The sequence below is a fragment of the Scyliorhinus canicula genome, chromosome 9 (assembly GCF_902713615.1).
Source record: "Scyliorhinus canicula chromosome 9, sScyCan1.1, whole genome shotgun sequence".
NCBI classification, from domain to species: Eukaryota; Metazoa; Chordata; class Chondrichthyes; order Carcharhiniformes; family Scyliorhinidae; genus Scyliorhinus; species Scyliorhinus canicula.
In genome coordinates, this window is record NC_052154.1 from 196189373 (window position 1) to 196214419 (window position 25047).

The window sequence follows — 25047 nt, forward strand, 5'->3', positions numbered from 1 at the left end:
TGCCAGGGACCCGGGTTAACACTGCTGTCTCAGTGCCAGGGACCCGAGTTAACAATGCTGTTTCACAGTGCCAGGGACCCGGGTTAACACTGCTGTCTCACAGTGCCAGGGACCCGGGTTAACACTGCTGTCTCACACTGCCAGGTACCCAGGTTAGCACTGCTGCCTCACAGTGCCAGGGACCCGGGTTAACACTGCTGTCTCACAGTGCCAGGGACCCGGGTTAACACTGCTGCCTCACAGTGCCAGAGTCCCGTGTTAGCACTGCTGTCTCACAGTGCCGGGGACCCAGGTTAGCACTGCTGTCTCACTGTGTCAGGGACCCGGGTTAGCACTGCTGTCTCACAGTGCCTGGGACCCGGGTTAACACTGCTCCCTCAGTGCCAGGGTCCCGGGTTAACACTGCTGTCTCACAGTGCCAGGGACCCGGGTTAACACTGCTACCTCACAGTGCCAGGGAGCAGGGTTACCACTGCTGTCTCACAGTGCCTGGGACCCGGGTTAACACTGCTGCCTCACAGTGCCAGGGACCCGGGTTAACACTGCTGTCTCACAGTGCCAGGGACCCGGGTTAACACTGCTGTCTCACAGTGCCAGGGACCCGGGTTAACACTGCTGTCTCACAGTGCCAGGGACCCGGGTTAACACTGCTGTCTCACAGTGCCAGGGACCCGGGTTAACACTGCTGCCTCACAGTGCCAGGGACCCGGGTTAACACTGCTGTCTCACAGTGCCAGGGACCCTGGGTTAACACTGCTGTCTCACAGTGCCAGGGACCCGGGTTAACACTGCTGTCTCACAGTGCCAGGGACCCGGGTTAACACTGCTGCCTCACAGTGCCAGGGACCCGGGTTCACACTGCTGTCTCACAGTGCCAGGGACCCGGGTTAACACTGCTGTCTCACAGTGCCAGGGACCCGGGTTAACACTGCTGTCTCACAGTGCCAGGGACCCGGGTTAGCACTGCTGTCTCACAGTGCCAGGGACCCGGGTTAACACTGCTGTCTCACAGTGCCAGGGACCCGGGTTAACACTGCTGTCTCACAGTGCCAGGGACCCGGGTTAACACTGCTGTCTCACAGTGCCAGGGACCCGGGTTAACACTGCTGTCCTCACAGTGCCAGGGGCCCGGGTTAACACTGCTGTCTCACAGTGCCAGGGACCCGGGTTAACACTGCTGTCTCACAGTGCCAGGGACCCGGGTTAACACTGCTGTCTCACAGTGCCAGGGACCCGGGTTAACACTGCTGTCTCACAGTGCCAGGGACCCGGGTTAACACTGCTGTCTCACAGTGCCAGGGACCCGGGTTAACACTGCTGTCTCACAGTGCCAGGGACCCGGGTTAACACTGCTGTCTCACAGTGCCAGGGACCCGGGTTAACACTGCTGTCTCACAGTGCCAGGGACCCGGGTTAACACTGCTGCCTCACAGTGCCAGGGACCCGGGTTAACACTGCTGTCTCACAGTGCCAGGGACCCGGGTTAACACTGCTGTCTCACAGTGCCAGGGACCCGGTTAACACTGCTGTCTCACAGTGCCAGGGACCCGGGTTAACACTGCTGTCTCACAGTGCCAGGGACCCAGGTTAACACTGCTGTCTCACTGTGCCAGGGACCCGGGTTAACACTGCTGTCTCACAGTGCCAGGGACCCGGGTTAACACTGCTGCCTCACAGTGCCAGGGACCCGGGTTAACACTGCTGTCTCACAGTGCCAGGGACCCGGGTTAACACTGCTGTCTCACAGTGCCAGGGACCCGGGTTAACACTGCTGCCTCACAGTGCCAGGGACCCGGGTTAACACTGCTGCCTCACAGTGCCAGGGACCAGGGTTAACACTGCTGTCTCACAGTGCCAGGGACCCGGGTTAACACTGCTGTCTCACAGTGCCAGGGACCCGGGTTAACACTGCTGCCTCACAGTGCCAGGGACCGGTTAACACTGCTGTCTCACAGTGCCAGGGAACCGGTTAACACTGCTGCCTCACAGCGCCAGGGACCCGGGTTAACACTGCTGTCTCACAGTGCCAGGGACCTGGGTTAACACTGCTGTCTCACTGTGCGAGGGTGAAGGGTTAACACTGCTGTCTCACAGAGCCAGGGAACCGGGTTAGCACTGCTGCCTCACAGTGCCAGGGACCCGGGTTCACACTGCTGTCTCACTGTGCCAGGGACCCGGGTTAACACTGCTGTCTCACAGTGCCAGGGACCCGGGTTAACACTGCTGTCTCACTGTGCCAGGGACCCGGGTTAGCCCTGCTGTCTCACAGTGCCAGGGACCCGGGTTAACACTGCTCCCTCAGTGCCAGGGTCCCGGGTTAACACTGCTGTCTCACAGTGCCAGGGACCCGGGTTAACACTGCTGTCTCACAGTGTCAGGGACCAGGGTTAACACTGCTGCCCCACAGTGCTAGGGACCCGGGTTAACACTGCTGTCTCACAGTGCCAGGGGCCCGGGTTAACACTGCTGTCTCACAGTGCCAGGGACCCGGGTTAACACTGCTGCCTCACAGTGCCAGGGACCCAGGTTAGCACTGCTGCCTCACAGTGCCAGGGACCTGGGTTAACACTGCTGCCTCACAGAGCCAGGGACCCAGGTTAGCACTGCTGCCTCACAGTGCCAGGGACCCGGGTTAACACTGCTGCCTCACAGTGCCAGGGACCCAGGTTAGCACTGCTGCCTCACAGTGCCAGGGACCCGGGTTAACACTGCTGTCTCACAGTGACAGGGACCCGGGTTAGCACTGCTGTCTCACTGTGTCAGGGACCCGGGTTAGCACTGCTGTCTCACAGTGCCAGGGACCCGGGTTAACACTGTTGTCTCACAGTGCCAGGGACCCGGGTTAACACTGCTGCCTCACAGTGCCAGGGACCCGGGTTAACACTGCTGTCTCACAGTGCCTGGGATGCGGGTTAACACTGCTGTCTCACACTGCCAGGTACCCAGGTTAGCACTGCTGTCTCACAGTGCCAGGGACCCGGGTTAACACTGCTGTCTCACAGTGCCAGGGACCCGGGTTAGCACTGCTGTCTCACAGTGCCAGGGACCCGGTTTAACACTGCTGTCTCACAGTGCCTGGGACCCGGGTTAACACTGCTGCCTCACAGTGCCAGGGACCCGGGTTAACACTGCTGTCTACAGTGCCATGGACCCGGGTTAACACTGCTGTCTCACAGTGCCATGGACCCGGGTTAACACTGCTGTCTCACAGTGCCAGGGACCCGGGTTAACACTGCCATCTCACAGTGCCAGGGACCCGGGTTAACACTGCTGCCTCACAGTGCCAGGGACCCGGGTTAACACTGCTGCCTCACAGTGCCAGGGACCCGGGTTAACACTGCTGTCTCACAGTGCCAGGGACCCGGGTGAACACTGGTGTCTCACAGTGCCAGGGACCCGGGTTAACACTGCTGTCTCAGTGCCAGGGACCCGAGTTAACAATGCTGTTTCACAGTGCCAGGGACCCGGGTTAGCACTGCTGTCTCACAGTGCCAGGGACCCGGGTTAACACTGCTGTCTCACACTGCCAGGTACCCAGGTTAGCACTGCTGCCTCACAGTGCCAGGGACCCGGGTTAACACTGCTGTCTCACAGTGCCAGGGACCCGGGTTAACACTGCTGCCTCACAGTGCCAGAGTCCCGTGTTAGCACTGCTGTCTCACAGTGCCGGGGACCCAGGTTAGCACTGCTGTCTCACTGTGTCAGGGACCCGGGTTAGCACTGCTGTCTCACAGTGCCTGGGACCCGGGTTAACACTGCTCCCTCAGTGCCAGGGTCCCGGGTTAACACTGCTGTCTCACAGTGCCAGAGACCCGGGTTAACACTGCTACCTCACAGTGCCAGGGAGAAGGGTTACCACTGCTGTCTCACAGTGCCAGGGACCCGGGTTAACACTGCTGCCTCACAGTGCCAGGGACCCGGGTTAACACTGCTACCTCACAGTGCCAGGGAGAAGGGTTACCACTGCTGTCTCACAGTGCCAGGGACCCGGGTTAACACTGCTGCCTCACAGTGCCAGGGAACCGGTTAACACTGCTGTCTCACACTGCCAGGGACACGGGTGAACACTGCTGCCTCACAGTGCCAGGGACCCGGGTTAACACTGCTGTCTCACAGTGCCAGGGACCTGGGTTAACACTGCTGTCTCACTGTGCGAGGGTGAAGGGTTAACACTGCTGTCTCACAGAGCCAGGGAACCGGGTTAGCACTGCTGCCTCACAGTGCCAGGGACCCGGGTTCACACTGCTGTCTCACTGTGCCAGGGATCCGGGTTAACACTGCTGTCTCACAGTGCCAGGGACCCGGGTTAACACTGCTGTCTCACTGTGCCAGGGACCCGGGTTAGCCCTGCTGTCTCACAGTGCCAGGGACCCGGGTTAACACTGCTCCCTCAGTGCCAGGGTCCCGGGTTAACACTGCTGTCTCACAGTGCCAGGGACCCGGGTTAACACTGCTGTCTCACAGTGTCAGAGACCAGGGTTAACACTGCTGCCCCACAGTGCCTAGGGACCCGGGTTAACACTGCTGTCTCACAGTGCCAGGGGCCCGGGTTAACACTGCTGTCTCACAGTGCCAGGGACCCGGGTTAACACTGCTGCCTCACAGTGCCAGGGACCCAGGTTAGCACTGCTGCCTCACAGTGCCAGGGACCAGGGTTAACACTGCTGTCTCACAGTGACAGGGACCCGGGTTAGCACTGCTGTCTCACTGTGCAGGGACCCGGGTTAGCACTGCTGTCTCACAGTGCCAGGGACCCGGGTTAACACTGCTTGTCTCACAGTGCCAGGGACCCGGGTTAACACTGCTGTCCTCACAGTGCCAGGGACCCGGGTTAACACTGCTGTCTCACAGTGCCATGGGATGCCGGGTTAACACTGCTGTCTCACACTGCCAGGTACCCAGGTTAGCACTGCTGTCTCACAGTGCCAGGGACCCGGGTTAACACTGCTGTCTCACAGTGCCAGGGACCCGGGTTAGCACTGCTGTCTCACAGTGCCAGGGACCCGGGTTAACACTGCTGTCTCACAGTGCCTGGGACCCGGGTTAACACTGCTGCCTCACAGTGCCAGGGACCCGGGTTAACACTGCTGTCTCACAGTGCCATGGACCCGGGTTAACACTGCTGTCTCACAGTGCCATGGACCCGGGTTAACACTGCTGTCTCACAGTGCCAGGGACCCGGGTTAACACTGCCATCTCACAGTGCCAGGGACCCGGGTTAACACTGCTGCCTCACAGTGCCAGGGACCCGGGTTAACACTGCTGCCTCACAGTGCCAGGGACCCGGGTTAACACTGCTGTCTCACAGTGCCAGGGACCCGGGTGAACACTGGTGTCTCACAGTGCCAGGGACCCGGGTTAACACTGCTGTCTCAGTGCCAGGGACCCGAGTTAACAATTCTGTTTCACAGTGCCAGGGACCCGGGCTAACACTGCTGTCTCACAGTGCCAGGGACCCGGGTTAACACTGCTGTCTCACACTGCCAGGTACCCAGGTTAGCACTGCTGCCTCACAGTGCCAGGGACCCGGGTTAACACTGCTGTCTCACAGTGCCAGGGACCCGGGTTAACACTGCTGCCTCACAGTGCCAGAGTCCCGTGTTAGCACTGCTGTCTCACAGTGCCGGGGACCCAGGTTAGCACTGCTGTCTCACTGTGTCAGGGACCCGGGTTAGCACTGCTGTCTCACAGTGCCTGGGACCCGGGTTAACACTGCTGCCTCAGTGCCAGGGTCCCGGGTTAACACTGCTGTCTCACAGTGCCAGGGACCCGGGTTAACACTGCTACCTCACAGTGCCAGGGAGAAGGGTTACCACTGCTGTCTCACAGTGCCAGGGACCCGGGTTAACACTGCTGTCTCACAGTGCCAGGGACCCGGGTTAGCACTGCTGTCCCACAGTGCCAGGGACCCGGGTTAACACTGCTATCTCACAGTGCCAGGGACCCGGGTTAACACTGCTGTCCCTCAGCGCCAGGGAGCCGGGTTAACACTGCTGTCTCACAGTGCCAGGGACCCGGGTTAACACTGCTGTCTCACAGTGCCAGGGTCCAGGGTTAACACTGCTGTCTCACAGTGCCAGGGACCCGGGTTAACACTGCTGTCTCACAGCGCCAGGGACCCGTGTTAACACTGCTGCCTCCCAGTGCCAGGGACCCGGGTTAACACTGCTGTCTCACAGTGCCAGGGACCCGGGTTAACACTGCTGTCTCACAGTGCCAGGGACCCGGGTTAACACTGCTGTCTCACTGTGCCAGGGACCCGGGTTAACACTGCTGTCTCACAGTGCCAGGGACCCGGGTTAACACTGCTGTCTCACAGTGCCAGGGGCCCGGGTTAACACTGCAGCCTCACAGTGCCAGGGACCCGGGTTAACACTGCTGCCTCACAGAGCCAGGGACCCGAGTTAACGCTGCTGTCTCACTGTGCCAGGGACCCGGGTTAGCCCTGCTGTCTCACAGTGCCAGGGAGCCAGTTTAACACTGCTGTCTCACTGTGCCAGGGACCCGGGTTAACACTGCTGTCTCACAGTGCCAGGGACCCGGGTTAACACTGCTGCCTCACAGTGCCAGGGACCCGTGTTAACACTGCTGCCTCACAGTGCCAGGGAGCAGGGTTAACACTGCTGTCTCACAGTGCCAGGGACCCGGGTTAACACTGCTGCATCACAGTGCCAGGGACCCGGGTTAACACTGCTGTCTCACAGTGCCAGGGACCCGGGTTAACACTGCTGTCTCACAGTGCCAGGGACCCGGGTTAACACTGCTGTCCCTCAGCGCCAGGGACCCGGGTTAACACTGCTACCTCACAGTGCCAGGGAGCATGGTTACCACTGCAGTCTGACAGTGCCAGGGTCCCGGGTTAACACTGCTGTCTCACTGTGCCAGGGACCCGGGTTAACACTGCTGTCTCACAGTGCCAGGGACCCGGGTTAACACTGCTGTCCCTCAGCGCCAGGGACCCGGGTTAACACTGCTGTCTCACAGTGCCAGGGACCCGGGTTAGCCCTGCTGTCTCACAGTGCCAGGGACCCGGGTTAACACTGCTGTCTCACAGTGCCAGGGTCCCGGGTTAACACTGCTGTCTCACAGTGCCAGGGACCCGGGTTAACACTGCTGTCTCACAGCGCCAGGGACCCGTGTTAACACTGCTGCCTCACAGTGCCAGGGACCCAGGTTAGCACTGCTGCCTCACAGTGCCAGGGACCAGGGTTAACACTGCTGTCTCACAGTGACAGGGACCCGGGTTAGCACTGCTGTCTCACTGTGTCAGGGACCCGGGTTAGCACTGCTGTCTCACAGTGCCAGGGACCCCGGTTAATACTGCTGTCTCACAGTGCCTGGGATGCGGGTTAACACTGCTGTCTCACAGTGCCAGGGACCCGGGTTCACACTGCTGTCTCACACTGCCATGGACCCGGGATAACACTGCTGTCTCACAGTGCCATGGACCCGGGTTAACACTGCTGTCTCACAGTGCCAGGGACCCGGGTTAACACTGCCATCTCACAGTGCCAGGGACCCGGGTTAACACTGCTGCCTCACAGTGCCAGGGACCCGGGCTAACACTGCTGTCTCACAGTGCCAGGGACCCGGGTTAACACTGCTGTCTCACAGTGCCAGGGACCCGGGTTAACACTGCTGTCTCACAGTGCCAGGGGCCCGGGTTAGCACTGCTGTCTCACAGTGCCAGGGACCCGGGTTAACACTGCTATCTCACAGTGTCAGGGACCCGGGTTAACACTGCTGCCTCACAGTGCCAGGGACCCGGGTTAACACTGCTGTCTCACAGTGCCAGGGACCCGGGTGAACACTGGTGTCTCACAGTGCCAGGGACCCGGGTTAACACTGCTGTCTCTGTGCCAGGGACCCGAGTTAACAATGCTGTTTCACAGTGCCAGGGACCCGGGCTAACACTGCTGTCTCACAGTGCCAGGGAGCAGGTTTAACACTGCTGTCTCACAGCGCCAGGGGCCCGGTTAACACTGCTGCCTCACAGTGCCAGGGACCCGGGTTAACACTGCTGTCTCACAGTGCCAGGGACCAGGGTTAACACTGCTGTCTCACAGTGCCAGGGACCCGGGTTAACACTGCTGTCTCACAGTGCCAGGGACCCGGGTTAACACTGCTGTCTCACAGTGCCAGGGACCCGGGTTAACACTGCTGTCTCACAGTGCCAGGGACCCGGGTTAACACTGCTGTCTCACAGTGCCAGGGACCCGGGTTAACACTGCTGCCTCACAGTGCCAGGGACCCGGGTTAACACTGCTGTCTCACAGTGCCAGGGACCCGGGTTAACACTGCTGTCTCACAGTGCCAGGGACCCGGGTTAACACTGCAGTCTCACAGTGCCAGGGTCCCGGGTTAACACTGCTGTCTCACAGTGCCAGGGACCCGGGTTAACACTGCTGTCTCACAGTGCCAGGGACCCGGGTTAACACTGCTGTCTCACAGTGCCAGGGACCCGGGTTAACACTGCTGTCTCACAGTGCCAGGGACCCGGGTTAGCACTGCTGTCTCACAGTGCCAGGGACCCAGGTTAACACTGCTGTCTCACAGTGCCAGGGTCCCGGGTTAACACTGCTGTCTCACAGTGCCCGGGACCCGGGTTAACACTGCTGTCTCACAGCGCCAGGGACCCGTGTTAACACTGCTGCCTCACAGTGCCAGGGACCCGGGTTAACACTGCTGTCTCACAGTGCCAGGGACCCGGGTTCACACTGCTGTCTCACACTGCCAGGTACCCAGGTTAGCACTGCTGCCTCACAGTGCCAGGGACCCGGGTTAACACTGCTGTCTCACAGTGCCAGGGACCCGGGTTAACACTGCTGCCTCACAGTGCCAGAGTCCCGTGTTAGCACTGCTGTCTCACAGTGCCGGGGACCCAGGTTAGCACTGCTGTCTCACTGTGTCAGGGACCCGGGTTAGCACTGCTGTCTCACAGTGCCTCGGACCCGGGTTAACACTGCTCCCTCAGTGCCAGGGTCCCGGGTTAACACTGCTGTCTCACAGTGCCAGGGACCCGGGTTAACACTGCTACCTCACAGTGCCAGGGAGCAGGGTTACCACTGCTGTCTCACAGTGCCAGGGACCCGGGTTAACACTGCTGTCTCACAGTGCCAGGGTCCCGGGTTAGCACTGCTGTCCCACAGTGCCAGGGACCCGGGTTAACACTGCTATCTCACAGTGCCAGGGACCCGGGTTAACACTGCTGTCCCTCAGCGCCAGGGAGCCGGGTTAACACTGCTGTCTCACAGTGCCAGGGACCCGGGTTAACACTGCTGTCTCACAGTGCCAGGGACCCGGGTTAACACTGCTGTCTCACAGTGCCGGGGACCCGGGTTAACACTGCTGTCTCACAGCGCCAGGGACCCGTGTTAACACTGCTGCCTCCCAGTGCCAGGGACCCGGGTTAACACTGCTGTCTCACAGTGCCAGGGACCCGGGTTAACACTGCTGCCTCACAGTGCCAGAGACCTGGGTTAACACTGCTGTCTCACAGTGCCAGGGACCCGGGTTAACACTGCTGTCTCACAGTGCCAGGGACCCGGGTTAACACTGCTGTCTCACAGAGCCAGGGATCCGGGTTAACACTGCTGTCTCACAGAGCCAGGGACCCGAGTTAACGCTGCTGTCTCACTGTGCCAGGGACCCGGGTTAGCCCTGCTGTCTCACAGTGCCAGGGAGCCAGGTTAACACTGCTGTCTCACAGTGCCAGGGACCCGGGTTAACACTGCTGTCTCACAGTGCCAGGGACCCGGGTTAACACTGCTGCCTCACAGTGCCAGGGACCCGTGTTAACACTGCTGCCTCACAGTGCCAGGGAGCAGGGTTAACACTGCTGTCTCACAGCGCCAGGGGCCCGGTTAACACTGCTGTCTCACAGTGCCAGGGACCCGGGTTAACACTGCTGCATCACAGTGCCAGGGACCCGGGTTAACACTGCTGTCTCACAGTGCCAGGGACCCGGGTTAGCACTGCTGTCTCACAGTGCCAGGGACCCGGGTTAACACTGCTGTCCCACTGTGCCAGGGACCCGGGTTAACACTGCTGTCCCACAGTGCCAGGGACCCGGATTAACACTGCTGTCCCACAGTGCCAGGGACCCGGATTAACACTGCTGTCTCACAGCGCCAGGGACCCGGGTTAACACTGCTGTTTCACAGTGGCAGGAACCCGGGTTAACACTGCAGTCTGACAGTGCCAGCGTCCCGGGTTAACACTGCTGTCTCACTGTGCCAGGGACCCGGGTTAACACTGCTGTCTCACAGTGCCAGGGACCCGGGTTAACACTGCTGTCTCACAGTGCCAGGGACCCGGGTTAACACTGCTGTCTCACAGTGCCAGGGACCCGGGTTAACACTGCTGTCCCTCAGCGCCAGGGACCCGGGTTAGCACTGCTGTCTCACAGTGCCAGGGACCCGGGTTAACACTGCTGTCTCACAGTGCCAGGGTCCCGGGTTAACACTGCTGTCTCACAGTGCCAGGGACCCGGGTTAACACTGCTGTCTCACAGCGCCAGGGACCCGTGTTAACACTGCTGCCTCACAGTGCCAGGGACCCGGGTTAACACTGCTGTCTCACAGTGCCAGGGACCCGGGTTAACACTGCTGTCTCACAGTGCCAGGGACCCGGGTTAACACTGCTGTCTCACTGTGCCAGGGACCCGGGTTAACACTGCTGTCTCACAGTGCCAGGGACCCGGGTTAACACTGCTGTCTCACAGTGCCAGGACCCGGGTTAGCATTGCAGTCTCACTGTGCCAGGGGCCCGGGTTAACACTGCTGTCTCACAGCGCCAGGGACCCGGGTTAACACTGCTGTCTCACAGCGCCAGGGACCCGTGTTAACACTGCTGCCTCCCAGTGCCAGGGACCCGGGTTAACACTGCTGTCTCACAGTGCCAGGGACCCGGGTTAACACTGCTGTCTCACAGTGCCAGGGACCCGGGTTAACACTGCTGTCTCACTGTGCCAGGGACCCGGGTTAACACTGCTGTCTCACAGTGCCAGGGACCCGGGTTAACACTGCTGTCTCACAGTGCCAGGGGCCCGGGTTAACACTGCAGCCTCACAGTGCCAGGGACCCGGGTTAACACTGCTGTCTCACAGAGCCAGGGACCCGGGTTAACGCTGCTGTCTCACTGTGCCAGGGACCTGGGTTAGCCCTGCTGTCTCACAGTGCCAGGGAGCCGGGTTAACACTGCTGTCTCACAGTGCCAGGGAGCCGGGTTAACACTGATGTCTCACAGAGCCAGGGACCCTGGTTAACACTGCTGTCTCACAGTGCCAGGGACCCGGGTTAACTCTGCTGTCTCACTGTGCCAGAGACCCGGGTTAACACTGCTGTCTCACAGTGCCATGGTCCCGGGTTAACACTGCTGTCTCACTGTTCCAGGGGCCCGGGTTAACACTGCTGCCTCACGGAGCCAGGGACCCGGGTTAACACTGCTGTCTCACAGTGCCAGGGACCCGGGTTAACACTGCTGCCTCACAGTGCCTGGGACCCGTGTTAACACTGCTGCCTCACAGTGCCAGGGAGCAGGGTTAACACTGCTGTCTCACAGCGCCAGGGGCCCGGTTAACACTGCTGCCTCACAGTGCCAGGGACCCGGGTTAACACTGCTACCTCACAGTGCCAGGGAGCAGGGTTACCACTGCTGTCTCACAGTGCCAGGGACCCGGGTTAACACTGCTGTCTCACAGTGCCAGGGACCCGGGTTAGCACTGCTGTCCCACAGTGCCAGGGACCCGGGTTAACACTGCTGTCCCACAGTGCCAGGGACCCGGGTTAACACTGCTGTCCCACTGTGCCAGGGACCCGGATTAACACTGCTGTCCCACAGTGCCAGGGACCCGGATTAACACTGCTGTCTCACAGCGCCAGGGACCCGGGTTAACACTGCTGTTTCACAGTGGCAGGAACCCGGGTTAACACTGCAGTCTGACAGTGCCAGGGTCCCGGGTTAACACTGCTGTCTCACTGTGCCAGGGACCCGGGTTAACACTGCTGTCTCACAGTGCCAGGGACCCGGGTTAACACTGCTGTCTCACAGTGCCAGGGACCCGGGTTAACACTGCTGTCCCTCAGCGCCAGGGACCCGGGTTAGCACTGCTGTCTCACAGTGCCAGGGACCCGGGTTAACACTGCTGTCTCACAGTGCCAGGGTCCCGGGTTAACACTGCTGTCTCACAGTGCCAGGGACCCGGGTTAACACTGCTGTCTCACAGCGCCAGGGACCCGTGTTAACACTGCTGCCTCACAGTGCCAGGGACCCGGGTTAACACTGCTGTCTCACAGTGCCAGGGACCCGGGTTAACACTGCTGTCTCACAGTGCCAGGGACCCGGGTTAACACTGCTGTCTCACAGTGCCAGGGACCCGGGTTAACACTGCTGCCTCACAGTGCCAGGGACCCGGGTTAACACTGCTGTCTCACTGTGCCAGGGACCCAGGTTAACACTGCTGTCTCACAGTGCCAGGGACCCGGGTTAACACTGCTGTCTCACAGTGCCAGGGACCCGGGTTAGCATTGCAGTCTCACTGTGCCAGGGGCCCGGGTTAACACTGCTGTCTCACAGTGCCAGGGGCCCGGGTTAACACTGCTGTCTCACAGAGCCAGGGACCCGGGTTAACGCTGCTGTCTCACAGAGCCAGGGACCCGGGTTAACACTGCTGTCTCACAGAGCCAGGGACCCTGGTTAACACTGCTGTCTCACAGTGCCAGGGACCCGGGTTAACTCTGCTGTCTCACTGTGCCAGAGACCCGGGTTAACACTGCTGTCTCACAGTGCCAGGGACCCGGGTTAACTCTGCTGTCTCACTGTGCCAGAGACCCGGGTTAACACTGCTGTCTCACAGTGCTAGGGACCCGGGTTAACTCTGCTGTCTCACTGTGCCAGGGACTCGGGTTAACACTGCTGTCTCACAGTGCCAGGGACCCAGGTTATCACTGCTGTCTCACAGTGGTACCGTCCTGGGTTAGCACTGCTGCCTCAGCGTGTCAGGGTCCCGAGTTAACTCTGCTGCCTCACACTGCCAGGGTCCCCGCTGTGCACTACTTCTTCACAGTGCCTGGGTCCCCGGTGAGCACTACTGGTTCACTGCGCCAGGGATCCGGGTTCGATTCCGACCTCAGGCCACTGTCTGTGTGGAGACTGCACGTTCTCCCCGTGTGTGCGTGGGATTCCTCCGGGTCCTCTGGTTTCCTCCCACAGTCCAAAGATGTACGGGTTAGGTCATTGTTCGTGAAAAATTGCCGCAGGTCAGATTACAGAGTTAGGGTATGGGATTGGGCATAGGTAGGGTGCTCTTTCAGAGGGTCGGTGCAGACTCGATGGGCCGAATGGCCTCCTTCTACCCTGTAGGGATTCTCTGACTTTAAAAAATAGATTAAGAGTACCCAATTATTTTTGTTGCCAATTAAGGGGCAATTTAGGGTGGCCAATACATCTACCCTGCGCATCTTTGGGTTGTGGGAGTGAAACCCACGCAGACACAGGGATAATGTACAAACTCCACACGGACAGTGACCCAGGACTGAGATCAAACCGGGGTCCTCTGCATCGTAGGCAGCAGTGTCAAACATTATGCCACCATGCCGCCACGGGTTTCTATGATTCTGTACGGATTCTATGAAATCTCCTCTGTATCCTTTCTAATGCAATGACATCCTTCACTTACCTGATGAAGGAGCTGGGCTCCGAAAGCTAGTGATTCGAAACAAACCTGTTGGACTTTAACCTGGTGTTGTGAGACTCACCCCAGTCCAACACCGGCATCTCCACATCATGGCTACATCCTTTCTGTAATGATGTGACTGAACTGCAAACAGTACTCAAGTTGTGGCCTAACTCGTGTTTATATAATTTCAGCATAACCTTCCTGCTCTTATATTCCATACCTCTGATAGAATTTCATTTGCCTTCTTAACCACCTTATCGACCTGCCCGGCTACCTTCAGGAATCTGTAAACATCCATTCCAAGTCCCCTCACTTCCTTTACACCTCATAGAATCCTCCCATTTATTGTGCAATCCTTTGCCTTGTTTGACCTCTCCAAATGCATTACCTCACACTTCCCTGGGCTGAATTCCATTTGCTACTTTTCTGTCCATTGACCAGTCCATTGAAATCTCCCTTCCATCCAGAGCTATCCTCCCAGCTATCGACCACTTGGCCAACTGTAGTGTCACCTGCAAACGTCTTGATCATCCCCCCAAAGTGTTGGCTAGTGAAGACTTGAGAGATGAACAGACACTTCCAACACTGATGAAGGTTCAACTCAATTTTATTAACTAACTTCTAACTAACTAACACACAATGACCACGGGTCTAAATGATGCTAACTTAAACTAGAGACCTAAGCCTTGTCCGAACCAGTTGATTCTCTCAGCACGTGGTGTGAGTCTGTGCTGGGCTGGATGAGTTCTTGTTACACTCAGAGGCAGCACCCAGAATGAGCGGGAACCGTGATGCCCTCTGCCTTTATAGTGTGTGTATTCTAACTGGTGATTGGCTGCGGTGTTTGTACATGTTGATTGGTCCCTGTGTGTGTCCATCAGTGTGTGTCTGCACCATGATATACTGGTGTATATTATGACAATTTACATCCAAATTGTTAATATATACAACAAAGAGCAGGAGACCCAGTACTGAGCCCTGTACAACCCCACTGGAAACAGCCTTCCAATCACAAAAACAGCCATCAACAAGCAATTAATGATCATCGTGATCGATTGGAACGAAGATGCCGTGCTCCTCCAGTAGCGAGGCGAAGCTCTTGCTGATCTGAGTGCCCATGTACAGAAATGTGGTGACCACAACAAAGATTTTCATGAGGCCAAAGGAAGTCTTGCCGGGCCTGGGTAAAATGGCTCCTGATCTCGTCACCCCCACGCTTCTGGAAGAGTGCAGCTGAATCTCCGCTTTGGCTCGGGGATTCAGAAGGCCCTGGTTTATCTCAGTCCGCAGGTTGTCTGCCACCGAGCCAATTTTGTGAGATTCTACAGTGTATCTTGTGGTGTTTCTGCGGGGCATCTGATAGATAGTACGCAGTGCTGCTGCCACCTTGTGTTGGCAGTGGTGAAGGAATGAATATTAAAGGTGATGGTTAGGTTGTTTTGTTTTGTGTGCTGTTGAGCACCTTGAGGGTTGTTGGGGCTGCATTCATCCAGGTTAGTGAAGAATATTCCATCACTGTATGAGTATAGGGAGGTGATGGTACAGAGGTATTCTCACTGAATTAGTAAGCCAATATAATGCTCTGGGACCCCAGTTTGAATCCCACTAGAGCAGATGGTGAAGTTAGAATTCAGTAAAAAAATCTGGAACTAAAAGTCAAATGATGACCATGAAATAATTATTATAAAAACCACTAATATCCTTTTGAGGAGGAAATCTGCTGGCTTTACCTGGCCTGGCCTACACATGGCTTCAGATCCACAGCAATGTAAATGCCCTCTGAAATGACCTAGCGAGCCACTCAGTTGAAGGGCTATTTGGGATGGGCAACAAGTGCTAGCGATATCCACATCCCATGATTTAATAAAAAAAGTATGAAAAGTTCAGGACTTTAGGCAGTTTAAGATGTAGATCAAAAGAACTAGGAACAGGAGTAGACAATGCAACCCCTTTGAGCCTGTTCCACCATTCAATGTGATCATGACTGATATCATCTGGCCCTCAATCCCACTTTCCTGCCGTTCTCCATCACCTTTGAACCCATTTCTAATTAAACATCGACCTCCTCCTTCAATTTACTCAATTGCCGGCATCCACTGCCTTCTGGGTTAGTGAATTCCACAGATTCGGAACCCTTTGAGGGAAGTAATTTCTCCTCATTTCATTGGACGGTTTACATCTGAACCAGAGGGGGACTAACATCCTTTCCAGTGGGTTTGCCGGTGCTGTTGGGAGAAGTTTTTGACAGGGAGGAGGGGACGCCGACCGTCAGCTGAATAGGGACACCCCATAATACAGTAAAGCAATCAGAGGCAATACAGCTGTCTTAAGTTTCAAGGGCAGAAGGCAAGGCTGGATGGCCTGTACTTTAATGCCAGGAGTGTCACAGGTAAATCGGATGAGTTATGGGCGAGGATGGGCACATGGAATTGTGATGTAGTGGCCATCACAGAGACGTGGTTGAGGGAGGGGCAGTTTTGGCAGCTCAACATCCAAGGGTATAGAGGAGGGGGTAAAAGAGGAGGAGGCATTGCATTATTAGTTAAGGAGTCAGTTACTGCGGTAAAGAGAGATGAGATCTTGGAGGGGGCATCAAATGAAGATTTGTGGGTAGAGCTTAGGAATATAAAAGGTACAGCCACATTACTAGGTGTTTATTATAGACCCCCAGATAGTCAGTGAGAAATTGAGGAGCAATTATGTGCGCAATTCGCAGATGTGTGCATAAATAATAACAACTTTCATTGAGATTGGCATCTTGTAAGGTGCTTGGATGGAGTGGAGATCTTAAAATGTATATAGGAGAATATTTTAGGTCAATATGGAGGGTCCAATAGGGGATGGTGCAGTGCTGGACTGAATTCTGGGGAATGAAGCCAGACAGGTGAAGATGGGGGGAGCATTTCAGTGATAGCGATCACAAGATGGTGCAATTTAAATTTGTTATGGATAAAGAAATAAACAACTTGCAAAAGAAGGTTTTGGATTGGGGGAGAGCAAGTTTTAGTAAAATAAGGCGGGAGCTGGCCAAGGTAGACTGGGAAGAGTTACTTATGGGGAAATCTACAGAAGAACAGTGGGGGGCATTCAAAAAGGAAATAGGGAAGGGTAATGGCCCAATATGTTCCCTTTAGGGTGACAGGAAGGAGTAACAAGCCCAGATGACTAGAGACATTCAGGGTACAATGAGAAGGAAAGACAGGCTTTGAGCAAGTACAAGGAGAGCAAATCAGTGGAGGCATTAGTGGAGAACAGAAAGTGCAGGATAGAGCTTCAGAAAGCGATTAGGAGGACAAAGAGGGGATATGAGAAAACTCTGGCTGGTAAAGTAGAAGAATCCCAAAATATTCTGTAGGTATATCACTGGGAAGAGGATAACCATGGAAAGAGTAGGAGCAATTAGGGACCAAGGGGGAAATCTGTGGATGATGCCAGAGGACATTGGTAGGGTGTTGAATGAATACTTCACATCTGTCTTCACCCAAGACGATGAGGAGGCAGGTACAGAACTCCGGCAGAGAGACTGAGAATTTCTTGAGGAAATTGACATGGAGAGTGGTAAGGTGTTGGAGGTGTTGGAAGATTTAAAAGTGGACAAATCTCCAGGTCTGGATGAATTGTGTCCCAGGCTGCTGTGGGAAGTGAGGGAGGAGATTTCAGGGACTCTGACCCAAATTTTTAATTCCTCTCTGGCCACGGGGGAGAACAGCTAATGTGGTTCCACTATTTAAGAAGGGTTGTAGGCATAAGCCAGGGAACTACAGACCAGTGAGTCTCACGTCAGTGGTAAGGAAACAATTGGAGAAGATTCTGAAGGAGAGAATCTCTTTCCATTTGGAAATGCAAGGTTTGATCAGGGATATTCAGCATGGCTTTGTCAGAGCGAGGTCATGCCGAACAAATTTGATTGATTTTTTTGAGGAGGTGATCAGGTGTGTAGATGAGGGTAGTGCAGTTGATGTGGTTTACATGGATTTCACCAAAGCCTTTGGCCTAACACTGGGAAGTTCCGAGAAACAAAGGGACCTTAGTGTGTTTGTCCATTGGTCTCTGAAGGCAGAAAGGCTGGTTAATATATTCCTTTAGCAATAAATGCCGAAATTCCAGTTGCCTTTCTTGTTCCCGATGGTGGGTGTGTCCAGAACCAGGGGTCACAGTCTGAGGATACGGGACAGACCATTTAGGACAGAGATGAGGAGATATTTCTTCACCCAGAGAGTGGTCGGCCTGTGGAATTTGCTAACACAGGAAGTAGCCGAAGCCAAAATATTCTATGGTTTCAAGAAGCAGTTAGATATAGTACTTAGGGCAAAGGGGGGGCAGAGGAAAACGGGTTTAGGTTACTAATTTGGATGATCAGCCATGATCACAATGAATGGCAGAGCAGGCTCGAAGGGCTGAATGGCCTCCTCCTGCTCCTATTTTCTATGTTCCTATTACCACTGTACCTGCATACTAATCTGTGATTTATGCACAAGAACACCCAGATCCCTCTGCACCGAAGTAGTCTGAAGCTTAGAATCATAGAATCTACAGTGCAGGAGGCTATTCAGCCCATCGAGTCTGCACTGGCTCTTGGAAAGAGCACCCTACTTAAGCCCACACCTCCACCCTATTCCCCGTAACCCAGTAACCCCACCTAACATTTTTGGACACTAAGGGCAATTTATCATGGCCAAAGCACCTAATCTGCACATCTTTGGACTGTGGGAGGAAACCAGAGCACCCGGAGGAAACCCACGCACACACGGGGAGAACATGCAGACTCCGCACAGTGACCCAAGCCAGGAATCGAACCTGGGACCCTGGCGCTGTGAAGCAACTGTGCTAACCACTGTGCTACCGTGCTGTCCACAGCTTTTCTCCATTTAGATAAGAAGTTGCCTTTCTAATTTTCCAACCCAAAATGGATAACCTCACACGTTAAACTCCATCTGCTAAATTTTGGCCCACTCATCTATCATATCTATATCCATTTGTAAATTTCTTATTTCTTGATTGCAACTTACCATCCCAGCTATTTTAGTATCATTTGCAAATTTGGCTATTGAACCTTCTATTGGGGCCGAAGGACGGAACCCTGTGCCCCCCCCCCCCCCCCCGTCCCCCCCCGTCTCCCCCCCCCCCCCCCACCCCACAAGTCACATCTTGCCACCCAGAAAAAGACTAATTTATCCCGACTCTCTGCTTTCTGTTGGTCAGCCAGTCTTCTATCCAAGGTCATCAATTACCCTGAACCCCATGTGATCTTAACTTGTGTATTAACGTTTTGTGCAACATTTTATCAAATGCCTTGAGATTTACTACATCTACAGGATCTCCATTGTCCACTTGGCTTGTTACATCTTTGAAGAACGGCACCAAATTAGTCAAACACTATTTACCCTTCATAAATCCTGTGCTGCATGGGCAGCACGGTAGCACAGTGGTTAGCACTGCTGCTTCACAGCGGCAGGGTCCCAGGTACAATTCCAGGCTCGGGGTCACTGTCTGGGTTTCCTCCGGGCGCCCCGGTTTCCTCCCACAAGTCCCAAAAGACGTGCTGTTATGTGAATTGGACATTCTGAATTCTCCCTCAATGTACCCGAACAGGCACCGGAGTGTGGCGACTAGGGGGTTTTCACAGTAACTTCATTGCAGTGTTAATGTAAGCCTACTTGTGACACTAATATATTTTTAGGTGTCCAAGTGTTGAGACTTTGCTGTGAGAGTGATCAGATCCTGCATTGAATCCCTCAAATAACCCACAATCAAAAGTAAACATATTCATGTCTGAAGGTGTATGTACATTTCCAGCGAGATTCAGATAGTTGGAGATTGTGAATATGGCCTGTGCTGTAATGCAGTATATGGCCTGTAGGGGGAATATTTGAGCTTTCTGAGTTCAGGAGGAAAGCTCGAGAACATTAAATTTCCACAAAGTGGTCATTTTCTGTGCAGATGTTGGCAGCAAATCTTCATCTTAAAATTCAAGAAATAATCCAAAAAGATTAATAAATTGATCATTCTCAATCAGTGCTGTGTCAGGTCAGAAATGGACCTGTTGGTGTTTTTAAACCACGGCCTATTTGCAAAGCCTGAAGATTCTCGGCGGGATTCCAGATTCTCGCCAATTAGGTCAGGATGTGAAAGCAGTGCTAGGTCAAAGTCCTACACTTACTGGCAACATCCTCAGTCTTACCCCTCTCCCACCCCAGTGGGCTCCGGAGGGAGGTCTTTAGCATCAACAATCTCTTTGCGGACTGCAGAGGGGTCACCTATGGGGTGCCTGCAAACTACATTATGCCATTGCTGCCCTGAATATTATAACCTGTGCAGCATATATATCAGACGGTATTTGTAACTAGTTGCCAGTAATCAGTGCTATCATTTAACATGGGCTATTCTTGATCGAATGGGAATAGCGAAAGGGGAAAAAAATGTCAAGCATTTGGAACATCGTTGCTGCCCGTCTCGGGGCATCAGACTAGCTCTCCGGATCCTTCCGGGATCTTCCTCCAGCCCCTGCTGGTCTGGCACCTCTTCCTCCTCCTCGGTGGCCACATGTTCCTCATCCTCCAGCTCCAGCATGTTGCCCCACTGCTGTGCCAGGTTGTGGAGGGCACAGTGGACCACTGCAATGTGGGCGACCCTCCTGGGGGGTGCCCTGCACGGCCCCACTGGAGCGGCCGAGGCATCAGATCCGCATTTTGCGCAGTCCTATGCCATCATGGAGGTGGAGGACACCCGCTCCCAGTGGCAGTGGGGGCAATTGCTGCCCTGAACGTTTCTGCCACAGGACCGATTCCAGTGCCCGAGCAGGTGTATCCGGGAGGTTACGGTGCTCTGTATGCCTGGGCAACCAACCATATCACCTTCTAGGTGGGCCAGGCCCACCAAGGTGCCCGGCCTGCAGGATTTGCTGCCATCGCCCAGGGAGCGTGCAAGACGGCAACATCCTGGGGAACATGGAGATCCAAGGACCACCCCAGGATGACAGCTTGGCTCGTGGTGGACAAGAGATACCTGGTGAGGCCATGGCTGGTGATGCCGGTGCAGAGGGCTCAGATCGAGGCAGAGACCTGTTACAATGAGGCCCACACTGCCACCTGCGCTCCCATTGAGCAGTGCATTGTCCTGATGAAAATGCGGTTCCGGTGTCTGGACCCTGGGCTGCTCTGTGGAGTACCCCCCCCCCCCCCCCCCCCCCCCCCCCCCGCCCCCCCGCCACATCCCCGTGTCTCCCATTTAGCGGTGGTCTGCTTGCCCTCCAAAGTCGAAAGGAGGATGGGGAGGAGGATGGAGACGATGGAGAGGGGGATGGAGAGGAGGATGGAGAGGGGGATGGAGAGGGGGATGGAGAGGGGGATGGAGAGGAGGATGGAGAGGGAGAGGGGGATGGAGAGGGAGAGGGGGATGGAGAGGGGGCTGGAGAGGAGGATGGAGAGGGGGATGGAGAGGAGGATGGAGAGGAGGATGGAGAGGAGGATGGAGAGGAGGATGGAGAGGGAGATGGAGAGGAGGATGCAGAGGAGGATGGAGAGGGGGATGGAGAGGAGGATGGAGAGGAGGATGGAGAGGGGGATGGAGAGGATGATGGAGAGGGGGATGGAGAGGGGGATGGAGAGGGGGATGGAGAGGAGGATGGAGAGGAGGATGGAGAGGGGGATGGAGAGGGGGATGGAGAGGGGGATGGAGAGGAGGATGGAGAGGGAGAGGGGGATGGACAGGGGGATGGAGAGGGGGATGGAGAGGAGGATGGAGAGGGAGAGGGGGATGGAGAGGGAGAGGGGGATGGAGAGGGGGATGGAGAGGAGGATGGAGAGGGGGATGGAGAGGAGGATGGAGAGGGGGATGGAGACGGGGATTGAGTGGGGGATGGAGAGGGGATGGAGAGGGGGATGGAGAGGGGGATGGAGAGGAGGATGGAGAGGGGGATGGAGAGGAGGATGGAGAGGGGGATGGAGAGGAGGATGGAGAGGGAGAGGAGGATGGAGAGGAGGATGGAGAGGGAGAGGGGGATGGAGAGGGGGATGGAGAGGGAGAGGGGGATGGAGAGGTGGATGGAGAGGGAGAGGGGGATGGAGAGGGGGATGGAGAGGGAGAGGGGGATGGAGAGGAGGATGGTGAGGGAGAGGGGGATGGAGAGGAGGATGGAGAGGAGGATGGAGAGGAGGATGGAGAGGGAGATGGAGAGGAGGATGCAGAGGAGGATGGAGAGGGGGATGGAGAGGAGGATGGAGAGGAGGATGGAGAGGGGGATGGAGAGGATGATGGAGAGGAGGATGGAGAGGAGGATGGAGAGGGAGAGGAGGATGGAGAGGGGGATGGAGAGGGGATGGAGAGGGGGATGGAGAGGAGGATGGAGAGGGGGATGGAGAGGGGGATGGAGAGGGGGATGGAGAGGGGGATGGAGAGGATGGAGAGGGGGATGGAGAGGAGGATGGAGAGGGGGATGGAGAGGGGGATGGAGAGGATGGAGAGGGGGATGGAGAGGAGGATGGAGAGGAGGATGGAGAGGGAGATGGAGAGGAGGATGGAGAGGGGGATGGAGAGGGGGATGGAGAGGGGGATGGAGAGGAGGATGGAGGGGAGGAGGGAGAGGGGGATGGAGAGGGGGATGGAGAGGTGGATGGAGAGGGGGATGGAGAGGGGGATGGAGAGGAGGATGGAGAGGGGGATGGAGAGGATGGAGAGGGGGATGGAGAGGAGGACGGAGAGGGGGATGGAGAGGATGGAGAGGGGGATGGAGAGGAGGATGGAGAGGAGGATGGAGAGGGAGATGGAGAGGAGGATGGAGAGGGGGATGGAGAGGGGGATGGAGAGGGGGATGGAGAGGGGGATGGAGAGGGGGATGGAGAGGAGGATGGAGAGGGAGAGGGGGATGGAGAGGGGGATGGAGAGGGGGATGGAGAGGGGGATGGAGAGGAGGATGGAGAGTGAGAGGGGGATGGGGAGGCGGATGGAGAGGAGGATGGAGAGGGGGATGGAGAGGGGGATGGAGAGGGGGATGGAGAGGGGGATGGAGAGGAGGATGGAGAGGGAGAGGGGGATGGAGAGGGGGATGGAGAGGGGGATGGAGAGGAGGATGGAGAGGGGGATGGAGAGGGGGATGGAGAGGAGGATGGAGAGGAGGATGGAGAGGGGGATGGAGAGGGGGATGGAGAGGGGGATGGAGAGGGGGATGGAGAGGAGGATGGAGAGGGAGAGGGGGATGGAGAGGGGGATGGAGAGGGGGATGGAGAGGAGGATGGAGAGGAGGATGGAGAGGGGGATGGAGAGGAGGATGGAGAGGGGGATGGAGAGGGGGATGGAGAGGGGGATGGAGAGGGGGATGGAGAGGGGGATGGAGAGGAGGATGGAGAGGGGGATGGAGAGGGAGAGGAGGATGGAGAGGGGGATGGAGAGGGGGATGGAGAGGGGGATGGAGAGGAGGATGGAGAGGGGGATGGAGAGGGGGATGGAGAGGGGGATGGAGAGGGGGATGGAGAGGGGGATGGAGAGGGGGATGGAGAGGGGGATGCAGAGGAGGATGGAGAGGATGGAGAGGAGGATGGAGAGGAGGATGGAGAGGAGGATGGAGAGGAGGATGGATAGGGGGATGGAGAGGGGGATGGAGAGGAGGATGGAGAGGAGGATGGAGAGCGGGATTGGGAGGAGGATGGAGAGGGGGATGGAGAGGAGGATGGAGACGGGGATGGAGAGGGGGATGGAGAGGAGGATGGAGAGGAGGATGGAGAGGGAGATGGAGAGGGGGATGGAGAGGAGGATGGAGAGGGAGATGGAGAGGGGGATGGAGAGGAGGATGGAGAGGGAGATGGAGAGGAGGATGGAGAGGGAGATGGAGAGGAGGATGGAGTGGGGGATGGAGAGGAGGATGGAGAGGAGGATGGAGAGGGAGATGGAGAGGAGGATGGAGTGGGGGATGGAGAGGGAGATGGAGAGGTGGATGGAGAGGAGGATGGAGAGGAGGATGGAGAGGAGGATGGAGAGGAGGATGGAGAGGAGGATGGAGAGGGAGATGGAGAGGGGGATGGAGAGGAGGATGGAGAGGGGGATGGAGAGGGGGATGGAGAGGGGGATGGAGAGGAGGATGGAGAGGAGGATGGAGAGGGGGATGGAGAGGGGGATGGAGAGGGGGATGGAGAGGAGGATGGAGAGGAGGATGGAGAGGATGATGGAGAGGGAGATGGAGAGGGGGATGGAGAGGAGGATGGAGAGGGGGATGGAGGGGATGGAGAGGATGGAGAGGGGGATGGAGAGGGGGATGGAGAGGAGGATGGGGAGGGGGATGGAGAGGATGATGGAGAGGAGGATGGAGAGGAGGATGGAGAGGGAGATGGAGAGGATGATGATAGTCTGATATACGAGGATGATGGGAGAGGCCCTCGTCATCTCTGATGCTCCTCGGTCGAGATTGTGTCTGCTAGCTCAACTCTGCCCCCCCCCGATTTCCCTTCCTCATTCCCAATCATTCCCCCCCCCCCACCCCCCCCCCCCCCCCCCCCCCCCCCTCCACCCCCCTCCCCAGCCATCGTGTTTCGCCCCTCCCAGGATCTGTGTAACATCCCACAGGGTGATGGGCCTGTGTCACATTGTCGGTGGGTCACTCCAGGGTGATGGGCCTGTGTCACACTGTCGGTGGGTCACTCCAGGGTGATGGGCCTGTGTCGCACTGTCGGTGGGTCACTCCAGGGTGACGGGCCTGTGTTGCACTGTCGGTGGGTCACTGTCCGAGGCAGCAGAGTGACGATCACTCGCTGTGGGTGGGTCTCTATCCGAGGCAGCAGAGTGACGATCACTCGCTGTGGGTGGGTCACTATCTGAGGCAGCAGAGTGACGATCACTCGCTGTGGGTGGGTCACTATCCGAGGCAGCAGAGTGACGATCACTCGCTGTGGGTGGGTCACTATCAGAGGCAGCAGAGTGACGATCACTCGCTGTGGGTGGGTCACTATCTGAGGCAGCAGAGTGACGATCACTCGCTGTGGGTGGGTCACTATCCGAGGCAGCAGAGTGACGATCACTCGCTGTGGGTGGGTCACTATCAGAGGCAGCAGAGTGACGATCACTCGCTGTGGGTGGGTCACTATCTGAGGCAGCAGAGTGACGATCACTCGCTGTGGGTGGGTCACTATCGGAGGCAGCAGAGTGACGATCACTCGCTGTGGGTGGGTCACTATCCGAGGCAGCAGAGTGACGATCACTCGCTGTGGGTGGGTCACTATCGGAGGCAGCAGAGTGACGATCACTCGCTGTGAGAGAAGCTCTGCTGCTCCTCAGTTTCTGCCAAAGTCTGACTCTTGTTTCTCTGCTGACAGCGGCTCACACCCACCCTCTGAACGGGGTCTGCACCGGGTGGGGAGCAGAGGACATCAGTGGGTGGGGGT